This window comes from Bos mutus, unplaced genomic scaffold (assembly GCF_027580195.1).
Source record: "Bos mutus isolate GX-2022 unplaced genomic scaffold, NWIPB_WYAK_1.1 CTG674, whole genome shotgun sequence".
NCBI lineage: Eukaryota > Metazoa > Chordata > Mammalia > Artiodactyla > Bovidae > Bos > Bos mutus.
In genome coordinates, this window is record NW_027220153.1 from 1 (window position 1) to 11,841 (window position 11,841).

The following is an 11,841-nucleotide window of genomic DNA, read 5'->3' on the forward strand; positions in this document are numbered from 1 at the left end:
GGGCTGGGCCGGCACCTGATTAATGTCCAGGCTCTGATCAGACCAGTCCACACTGCGCTGCTGGGTGTGAGCCTGGGCAGGCTGCCAGCCTCGCTAAGTCTCAGTGTCTATGTCTGCTGAATGGGGACAGCAGTAGCCTGGACTACCTGGGGAAAAAGATGACAGACCAGAAAGCACGTACCTTTACAGAGTCTCTACACACTGCTACCCACCATCATTAAGTGACTTCCGCAAATCCCCAACATCTATGGCTCCTGATTCAGTCATTTTTTTTACATAAAAAACACAAAGGGAAATTCCATGGTGGTCAGAGGACAAGACTTGGCACTTTCACTGCGGGACATGGTCTGATCCTGCTTGAGAACTAAAGATCCCTGCTTCCATAGCATGGCCAAAAACATAAGTAAAGAACATTTTAAAAATAAGAAATAATACTATGTCCTATTATAAACAAGCATGAGATGACCAGAAGGCAAACAAGTGGGAGAAAGGCAAACTGTTAAGGTGTCCTTGAATGACCTAACTCCAGCAGAACCATCAGCACACTTTAATTAATTGGGTGAGTTTCATCACTTCCTTTAAAAATGTCAATTATTCACTGGGACATAACCACACAGTGTTCATTCATGTTAGCGATAAATAACTAATACTTCTGAAACAAGAATATGCTAAATTACTAAATAGTTTACCTTCGGCTGCTTTACCACTTTAAATCCACTAGGCTGACAGATGCATGCAAGAAATGAAGCTATGATTTATTGCAACTTTGAAGCTAAAATTTCAAAGAATCATATGAGCAAATACAGTAAAAAGCAAAAATGAGGGCAAACATGTAAGTGACATGAAGATTTAGAGAACATGTGACTGAAACAGGAACATTTTTGATACAGAAGTTAAATAAGCTATTCAAGATTTACTAGAGAAACACTATAAAGTATTACTCAGGAAGATACCATTCTATTACAACATCATGATTTATTAAAGCACAGCATTCCATTACAACAAAAGGCCTTAACTTGATTGTCTATTCTCAGCCAAATTTCTCTAAGTTAGTTTCTCTTAATGAAAAACATGTTATACTTTAAATTAGTAATTTAACTGATCAGGAAGTTACCATAATACCTTTTTTAACATTGAACAAATCTAACCACCTATTGGACATTATTGTAAAATCTGTTAGGAATTTGTTTTAAAAACTTCTCCAAGAAATAAATTCATTAAAAACAGAGTTCCTATTGGAAATATGTAAGAATGAAAGTAGCATAATAGCAGGTGCAGTCTTTACATTTATTAACCATACAAGATGCTTTTAATGGAGTCTGATGAACACATTAACTTTGTGCAAAAGCTGATGATTAACAGTCTTAAATACAAGCACCAACACAGAAAGGGATATTCGTCAGTTCAGTTCAGTTCAGTTGCTCAGTCATGTCTGACTCTTTGTGACCCCATGAATCACTTGGCACACCCAGGCTCCTGTCCATCATCAACTCCTGGAGTCCTCCCAGCATCAAGTCTTTTCAATGAGTCAACTCTTACGCATGATAACTGCATAGTGATACACCAATTCAACTTACTGCTGTAAGGAAAGCACCATTTAATAGAGACATGAGGCAAACACAGAAGCCGACTAAGGGGGCTGCGCTGTGGACCACATGCGGCTATGGCGAGCAAGTGGGGGCGGCGGAGGAGATGGAGGGGGTAAACGCTACAGCAGGGGCTGGGGGTGGTGGGTCTGGATTGATGACGACTAAGCAGACAACAGGATGAGATAAAATCAAAATAATGATGAAAGCGAAACACTGTCAGAGAACTTCAACAGCAAGGAAAACTATACAGAACTGTTCTTTTTTCAAATATTAGGAAGAAATCAAGCATGGAAACCACAGAAATTGTCAAAAGAATTTTAAATATCAACTAATTAGCCAATGATGATTATAAAAACAGTGTGTCAAAGACCATAAAATGGACTAGTTACCATACAGGCGCTAAGAAATGATTCATAGTTAATTTAATTATATTTATTAACAATGCAGCTAACATGAAATGGGTGGTAACAGAAAAGAGATAATACAAGTCCAGTTACAAATGAGTGTTGTGCATTGATTTCATGGGGTAAATAGCAATGCACTCACAGACTCAGCTAAACACGCCAGCTGGAACATGTGCTGAGCCACACACTCTGTCTGCCAAAAGCCTAGGTCATCATCCCGGTTGAGCCCAGAAAAGTGAGGCAGCCCGGCGTCTTCCTGGGGCCCTGGGCTTAACCTGGTTTCACCGCCAGAGCTGGCCTGCACGTGGCCAGGTCCATCAGCAGACCCGGTGTGAATTCTTGGGTTTTTGTTCCACACACTGCATGCCCTGCAACCTGCAGCCAGAGCATCCCAGTAAGAAAAATGTGTACTGCTCTCACTACACCTGAGAGCTGCCTATGGTTACTCACCGGCTGTCTGCTCCCTGAGAACAGAAACTTCCCTGCAGCTGCTGTGCCCAGCACAGGCCAGGCTAATGTTAGAGACGAGCTCTGGCTGAGTTCACGATGGCAGTGCTAAGCGGTGGTCCAAATATAAAAGAGTAATTTGTCACTGTGCCATTGTGGAATGCTTAAAAACTAGGCGGTTAAAAATTTTAGACCTCTGAGCATAGCAAATGTACCTGATTATCTTCTGGGTAAAAGAAAAAAAAAAAAACAAACATAGAAGAAGCCAGTGTCCTGGGGAAGGATGTGGCAGGGAGAGGCAGACACATGCCAGAGTCATGATGCCAGTCGGTCTCCCTCCTGGGCTGGAGCTGGCTCACCTCCTTTGGGGCTTGGACGCTGCCCACTGCAGAGGCGAGCAGGAGCTGGCACATGAGAGGCGGGATGCAGGTTGAGGAGCTCACTAATGTAAAGCGGCTGAGCTGCCTAAGCTACCCCTGCCTCGCAACTCTACAGTCTCCTGTTAGCTGCTCGTGTTCTCGTCTCTTCTTTGAAGTCAACCTAAAATAAATAAAACCGCCCTGTATTGCTGTCAGCAGAGGAACGTGTCCTGGACAACAAATTTGGGCTAGCGTTATGTGTCATGATTAGCAAATTCCAGAAACAGCTGCTCAATTAACATCTCAGCCAAAGGTTCTATTTTTCCTTTGAATATTCTCAAACAGAATAACTTAAGCGTTGAGTCGCCTAAACTGGCCTGATCATTCACACTTGATTTCCTTATTTACTCTAACATTCACAAGAGGAGCCTGGTGGCGACTCTCCCCCTGTGAGGAGATACCTGAAGTTGACAGCATTACCTTTCCTGCTCAGGGCAGGAGTGCACATCAGTGCCTCAGTCTTTCCACACAGGAATCAGAACTCTGTAGGCATGTAATAAGCTGGATATAGAATGCTGAGAGAAGAAGACACACAGTTCCTGCTTTCCTCAGACTAATCTAATGATAAATAACAGGCCAGACACTGTGAGAGCTTATATGAGGACTCTTCCTCACCAAAAAACTGGGTGCCAGAGAGGCTGAGAGTCCTGGTGAGTTGAGATCCATAGGGTTGAACCAGCGTGCACCAGGGTTGGCGCAGGAGAATTTCAGGCAGGTAAATAGCATCTTGGAAGGCTATGTGACAAGGAAACACTGTACATTCAGAAATGAACAGACAATGCCCTAGGGATGGAACAAAAGGGGGTGCAGAGGGCATTCAGTGAAAGAAATCAGAGAGAAGAAAGTGGGGACACTTAATGAAGGATTTGGTCGTATATGAAATATGATGGGGAAAATACAAAACAGTTTTGGGAGGGTAGAGTGGATCTGCGTTTTGAAAAGGTCATCTTGCTCAACATCACTAATGACTGGTAGACTCAACTCCAAACTATAACGAGGTACCACTTCATTAGTCAGAATGATCCTCATATGTAAGTCTGTCAATAACAAATGCTGGAGAGGATGTTGTGCCCAGAAAGAGCTCCTCCACTGAGTAGGACTGTGTGAGTTGGGTGAGCCACTATGGAAAAGTATGGAGTTCCTCAAGAAACTAAGTACCATATTATTCAACAGTCCCACTCCCAGGCATATAGTCACCAAAATATATCTCAACAAGATACATGCATCGTCTGTGCAGATGTGTCTGTGCTTGCCCGCAGGGGGCTCCTTCCTTGACCACGCGATCGCCTGTGAGAGAGCAGGGGTGGGGTGGGGCTGGGCTGGTGCAGCCCGCCCGGGATTGCCTGAGCAGCCAAAGGGAGCCCCAGACGGAGACCCTAGGGATAGGTCGTCTGGTTTCCTGGAAGCAATGCAGAGGGGCTCGAGGGCCGCAGAGGCAACCCAGGTCTGCAGAGGGAGGCGCAGCCCAGGCACTGCCCGCCCCGGGAGCTGGGATAGCGAGGGCCCAAGAGTTGCCACGGTGGGTGGGGAGGCTAAAAGGAGAGGAGGCAAGCCTACAGCACCCGGTATTCACAAGCGATCCTCCATCAAGTACTAACCAGGCCCGATCCTGCCCAGCTTCCGAGATCAGACAAGATCCCGGGCGCTTTCGGGGTGGCATGGCCGCCAGACGGAGAGCGGCTGCCGCCGGGCATCCTAAAGAGCCCTGTGCTGTGCTCCCTTTCGCTCTCACCTGCCAGTCAGGCCAGCCGGCAGCACCTCTCCACAGGGGGACGCGCAGCCGCCCAGGCCACACGACCGCGACCGGTCTCCGGCCTGCCGACGCCGCCATGCCCCCGAACACCACAAGCGGCCAGCAGCCTTGCGGCCGGGCCAGGAAGCTGAGGGACTTCCGGGACCCTCAGCGACCGGCTTGGGGCGTCGTGCAGGGCCTGCCGCGCCCTCCCAACCTGAGCCTCTTCAGGCCCAGCCGCGCTCAGCGAGCAGGGCCTTCCCCATCCCATTCTGCTCAGGGCCATACAGCCCGCGGAAGGAAGTGTCTGGCTTCCGGCCCCGCCGCCCTCCCCCACCCTCCCCCGGGCCCACGGACCTCGGAGCCTCCTGCGGGCCTGAGTGCAGCCAGCTGGGGCCTGAGCGCCCATCCTGCCCAGCACCTGCCCGGTGCCCAAACCACCAGGAGCCACGGAGGCGCGGTCGACCGGCGCCTCAGCCCGCCCCTTCCTTCACCGGGGGCCCCCTTGCCCCGCCGCCCGCAAGCACGGCCTTCCTGGGGAGCAGACGGGCCACGGGCAGGCACACGGACAGACGCCCAGACGCTCGCTGCGCACCCACGCGAGGCGAGCAGCCGGCGGCGCATGGCTCTCAGCCAGAGTACATAGCACCTGAGGCGGGGCCAGAGGAAACGGACAGGCGGCCGGCTGTCCAGGAGAGACAGAGGCGAAAGAGATGAAGGTTCCGGAACAGACTGGAAGACAGCGAGAGGGAGATACAGACAGGCCACGGCCATACACACACACATACACACACACACACCCAGAAATATGGAAATGCCCACATCATGGAAATACTTCTGGTTCTTAGTTGCTCAGTTGTGTCCAACTTTTATCGACCAATGGACTGTAGCCTACCAGGCTCCTCCGTCTCCAAAACCACAGCTCAAAAGCATCAATTCTTCAGCGCTCAGCTTTCTTCATGGTCCAACTTTCATATCCATACCTGACAACTGGAAAAACCATAGCCTTGACTAGATGGACCTTTGTTGGCAAAGTAATGTCTCTGCTTTTTAATAGGCTATCTAGTATGGTCATAACTTTCCTTCCAAGGAGTAAGCGTCTTTTAATTTCATGGCTGCAATCATCATTTGCAGTGATTTTGGAGTCCCAAAAAATAAAGTCTGACACTGTTTCCCCATCTATTTCCCATGAAGTGATGGGACCAGATGCCATGATCTTAGTTTTCTGAATGGTGAGCTTTAAGCCAACTTTTTCACTCTCCTCTTTCACTTTCATCAAAAGGCTTTCTAGTTGCTCTTCACTTTCTGCCATAAGGGTGGTGTCATCTGCATATCTAAAAGTCCATTAATTCTATACTTAAAAGGATCATTTCTTTTTGTAAGCACAATCTCATTTATGAATTACACATGATATGTAGTTTAGGATCCATCTACATTATGCTTATAACTGCGTGCTGCTGCTGCTAAGTCGCTTCAGTCGTGTCCGACTCTGTGCGACCCCATGGACTGCAGCCTACCAGGTTCCTGGTCCATGGGATTTTCCAGGCAAGAGTCCTGGAGTAGGTTGCCATTGCCTTCTCCTGTAACTGCATAGTGATACACCAATTCAACTTACTGCTATGGGGGAAAACACCATTTAATGAGACATGAAGACAAAGCACAAACCCGACTAAGGGGACACACGCTGTGGACCACAGCACGGCTATGACGAGAGCAAGTGGGGGGACGGCGGAGGGGAGATGGAGGGGTAAACTACAGCCTTGGGGGCTGGGGGGGTGGTGGGTCTGGATTGATGACGACTAAGCAGACAACAGGATGAGACAGGAAATCAAAACCAATGATGAAAGCAGAAACACTGTCAGAGAACTTCAACAGCAAGGAAAACATACAGAACTGTTCTTTTACAAATATTCGGAAAGAAATCAAGCATGGAAACCACAGAGAAATTGTCAAAGAATTTTAAATATCAACTAATTAGCCAATGATACAAATTATAAAAACAGTGTATCAAAAGACCATAAAATGGACTAGTTACCACTTCACAGGCCGCTAAAATGATTCATAGTTAATTTAATTATAAGCTGACTAACAATGCAGCTAACATGAAATGGGTGGTAACAGAAAAAAGAGATAATACAAGTCCAGTTACAAAGCAGAGTGTTGTACACGTGATTTCATGGGGTAAATAGCAATGCACTCACAAAACCTAAGCTAAACACGCCAGAAAGCTGGAACATGTGCTTTAGAGCCACACACTCTGTCACCAAAAGCCCTAGGTCATCATCCCAGTTTTAGACCCAGAAAAGTGAGGCAGCCCGACGTCTTCCCTGGGGCCCTGGGCTTTTAACCTGGTTTCACACATAGAGCTGGCCTGAGCACGTGGCCAGGTCCATCAGCAAGCAGACCAGTGTAGATTCTTGGTTTTGTTCCCACCGCATGCCCTGCAACCTGCAGCCAGGCATCCCCAGTGGAAAATGTGCTGCACTGCTCTCACACACCATGAGAGCTGCCTATGGTTACTTTCACGAAGCTGTCTGCTCCCTGAGAACAGAAACTTCCCTGCAGCTGCTGTGCCCAGCACAGGCCAGGCCCAATGTTACAGAGACAGGCTCTGGCTGAGTTCACGATGACGTGCTAAGCCGGTGGTCCAAATATCAAGAGTAATTTGTCACTGTGCCATTGTGGAATGCTTAAAAACTAGGCAGTTTAAAAAATTTTAGACCTCTGAGCATAGCAAATGTACCTGATTATCTTCTGGGTAAAAAGAAAAAAAACAAAAAACAAACATAGAAAAGAAAACCAGTGTCCTGGGGGAAGGATGTGGCAGGGAGGAGGCAGACACATACCAGAGTCATGATGCCCAGTCGGTCTCCCTCCTGGGCTGGGCTGTGCTGCCTCCTTTGGGGCTTGGACTGCCCACTGCAGGGCGAGCAGGAGCTGGCACATGAGGAGGCGGGATGCAGGTTGAGGGAGCTCACTAATGTAAAACGACGGAGGCTGCCTAAGCTACCCCTGCCCTCCCTGCTCTCAGTCTCCTCGGCCAGCTGCTCGTGTTCTCCGTCTCTTCTTTGATCAACCTAAAATAAAATAAAACCCGCCACCTGCCTTTGTCAGCAGAGGAACGTGTCTGGACAACAAATTTGGGCTAGCGTTATGTGTCATGATTAGCAAATTCCAGAAACAGCTGCTCAATTAACATCTCAGCCAAAAGGTTCTACTTTTCCTTTTTTGAATATTCTCAAACTTAGAATAACTTAGCGTTGAGTCTTACAAACTGGCCCTGATCATTCACACTTGATTTCACTTATTTACTCTAACATTCTGAAGGGGCCCTGGTGGCGACTCTCTCCCTGTGAGGAGATACCTGAAGTTGACAACATTTACCTTTCCTGCTCTCAGGGCAGAGATGCACATCAGTGCCTCAAGTCTTTCCCACTGGGAATCAGGAACTCTGTAGGCATGTAATAAGCTTCTGGATATAGAATGCTGAGAGAAGAAGACACACAGTTCCTGCTTTCACTGAGACTAATCTAATGATAAATAACAGGCAGACACTGTGAGAACTTATATAGGGGACTCTTCCCTCACCAAAAACTGGGTGTCAGAGAAGGCTTTTCAGAGTCACAATTGAGTTGAGATCCATAGGTTGAACCAACGTACACCAGGGTTGAGGCGCAGGAGAATTTCAGGCAGGTAAAATAGCATCTTGGAAGGCTATGTGACAAGGGAAACTTTGTACATTCAAGAAATGAACAATGCCCTAGGGGATGGAACCAAAAGAGTGCAGAGGGCATTCCAGTGGAAAGAAATCAGAGAAGAAAGTGGGGACCAAGCAATGAAGGGATTTGGTCGTATATGAAATATGATGGGAAAATACAAGAGCAGTTTTAGCAGGGAGGGGGTAGAATTGGATCTGCGTTTTGAAAAGGTCATCTTGCTCAACATCACTAATGACTGGACAGACTCAACTCCAAACTATAACGAGGTACCACTTCACATTAGTCAGAATGATCCTCATAGCAAAGTCTGTCAATAACAAATGCTGGAGAGGATGTGCAGAAAAAGGAAGGCTCCTCCACTGTGAGTAGGACTGTGAGTTGGTAGAGCCACTATGGAAAAAGAGTATGGAGGTTCCTCAAGAAACTAGAAGTACCATATTATTCAGCAGTCCCACTCCCAGGCATATAGTCACCAAAATATATCTCAACAAGATACATGCATCGTCTGTGCAGATGTATCTGTGTGTGCCCGCGCGGGGGCGCGCGCGACCACACGCGATCGCCTGAGAGGCAGGGGGTGGGGGTGGGGCTGGAGCTGGTGCAGCCCGCCCCCGGGATTGCCTGAGGCAGCCAAGGGAGCCCCAGACGGAGACCCTAGGGATGGGTCGTCTGGTTTCCTGGAAGCCCAATGCAGAGGGGCTCGAGGGCCGCGCAGAGGCAACCCAGGTCTGCAGAGGGAGGCGCAGCCCAGGCCACCCCCCGCCCCGCCCCGGGAGGGGCTGGGGCTGCGGGGGCCCAAGAGTTGCCACGGTGGGTGGGGGCTAAAGGAGAGGGGAGGCAAAAAGCCTACAGCACCCGGTATTCCCAAGCGATCTCCCATCCAAGTACTAACCAGGCCCGATCCTGCTTAGCTTCCGAGATCAGACAAGATCGGGCGCTTTCAGGGTGGCATGGCCATAGACGGAGGCGGCTGCCGCCGGGCATCCTAAGAGCCCTGTGCTGTGCCTCCCTTTCGCTCTCACCTGCCAGTCAGGCCAGCCGGCAGCACCTCTCCACAGGGGCACGCACTGTACTTGAGCCACACGACCGCGACCAGGTCTCCGGCCTGCCGACGCCGCCATGCCCCTGAACACCACCAAACCCCGGCCAGCAACCGCCTGGCCAGGCCCGGGAGCCCTGAGGGCTTCCGGGACCCTCAGCGGCCGGCGGGGCGTGCGTGCAGGGCCTGCCGCGCCCTCCCAACCTGGGCCTCTTCAGGCCCAGCCGCGCTCAGCGAGCGGGGCCTTCCCCCATCCCATTCGCTGCTCAGGGCCATGCAGCCCGCGGAGGTGTCTGGCTTCCGGCCCCCGCCGCCCGCCCCCACCCCTCCCCGGCCTACGGACCTCGGAGCCTCCTGCGGGCCTAGGTGCAGCCCAGCTGGGGCCCTGAGCGCCCATCCTGCCCAGCACCTGCCCGGTGCCCAAACCCACCAGGAGCCACGGAGGCGCGGTCGACCGAGCGCCTCAGCCCCGCCCCTTCGCCCTACCGAGGGCCCCCTTGCCCCCACGCCGCCCGCCAAGCACACGACCTTCCTGAGAGAGCAGACGAGCCACAGGCAGGCACACGGACAGACGCCCAGACACTCGCACGCACCCACGCGAAGGGAGACAGCCGGCCGGCGCAAGCTCCTCAGCCAGAGCCATAGCACCTGTGAGAGGCCGGGGCCAGAGGAACGGACGGGCGGCCGGCTGTCGGGAGAGACAGAGGCAGAAAGAGATGAAGGTTCCGAGACAGACTGGAAGACAGCGAGAGGGAGATACAGACAGACACGACATACACACACACATACACACACACACCCAGGGAAATACTTGGAAATACTTCCACATCCTTGGAAATACTTCCGTTCTTAGTTGCTCAGTTGTGTCCAACTTTTATGCGACCAATGGACTGTAGCCTACCAGGCTCCTCCGTCCATGGGACTTTCCAGGCAAGAGTACTGGAGTGGGCTGCCATTGCCTTTTCCTGTAACTGCATCAGTTTAGTTCAGTTCAGTCGCTCAGTCGTGTCCGACTCTTTGCGACCCCATGAATCGCAGCACGCCAGGCCTCCCTGTCCATCACCAACTCCTGGAGTTCACCCAGACTCACGTCCATCGAGTCAGTGATGCTATCCAGCCATCTCATCCTCTGTCGTCCCCTTCTCCTCTTGCCCCCAATCCCTCCCAGCATGAGAGTCTTTTCCAATGAGTCAACTCTTCGAATGAGGTGGCCAAAGTACTGGAGTTTCAGCTTTAGCATCATTCCTTCCAAAGAAATACCAGGGCTGATCTCCTTCAGAATGGACTGGTTGGATCTCCTTGCAGTCCAAGGGACTCTCAAGAGTCTTCTCCAACACAACAATTCAAAGGCATCAATTCTTCAGCGCTCAGCCTTCTTCACAGTCCAACTCTCACATCCATACATGATCACAGGAAAAACCATAGCCTTGACTAGACGAACTTTTGTTGGCAAAGTAACTGCATAGTGATGCACTAATTCAAACTTACTGCTATGGGGGAAAACACCATTTAATGAGACATGAAGACAAAACACAAACCTGACTAAGGAGACACACGCTGTGGACCACAGCAGTGCTATGACCAGATCAAGTTGGGGGATGGGGGAGGGGACATGGATGGGTAAACTACAGCCTTGGGGGCGCGGGGGTTGGGGGGGTCTGGACTGATGACAACTAAGCAGAGAACAGGATGCAACAGGAAATCAAAATCAATGATGAAAGCAAACACACCGCCAAAGAACTACAATAGCAAAGAAAACATATAGAACTGTTCTTTTACAAATACTCGGAAAGAAATCAAGCATCAAACCACAGAGAAATCGTCAAAGAATTTTAAATATCAACTAATTAGCCAATGATACAAATTATAAAAACAGTGTGTCAAAAGACCACAAAATGGACTAGTTACCACTTCACAGGCCACTAAAATGATTCATAGTTAATTTAATTATAAGCTGACTAACAATGCAGCTAACATGAAATGGGTGGTAACAGAAAAAAGAGATAATACAAGTCCAGTTACAAAGCAGAGTGTTGTACACGTGATTTCATGGGGTAAATAGCAATGCACTCACAAAACCTAAGCTAAACACGCCAGAAAGCTGGAACATGTGCTTTAGAGCCGCACACTCTGTCACCGCACCCTAGGTCATCATCCCAGTTTTAGACCCAGAAAAGTGAGGCAGCCCGATGTCCTCCCTGGGGCCCTGGGCTTTTAACCTGGTTTCACACATACAGCTGGCCTGAGCGCGTGGCCAGGTCCACCAGCAAGCGGACCAGTGTAGATTCTTGGTTTTGTTCCCACCACATGCCCTGCACCCTGCAGCCAGGCATCCCCAATGGAAAATGTGCTGCACTGGTCTCACACGCCATGAGAGCTGCCTATGGTTACTTTCACGAAGCTGTCTGCTCCCTGAGAACAGAAACTTCCCTGCAGCTGCTGTGCCCAGCACAGGCCAGGCCCAACGTTACAGAGGCAGGCTCTGGCTGAGT

At 49.9% G+C, this 11,841-nt stretch overlaps 1 non-coding gene across 1 annotated transcript; it reads right to left on the reverse strand.

Annotated features, from left to right (window-relative positions):
- Positions 1 to 9,153: 9,153 nt before the first annotated feature.
- Positions 9,154 to 9,272, reverse strand: LOC138987118 (5S ribosomal RNA). Its single transcript, XR_011463547.1, has one exon. It is a non-coding gene; the product is annotated as a 5S ribosomal RNA (ribosomal RNA).
- Between the last annotated feature and the right edge of the window lie 2,569 nt (positions 9,273 to 11,841).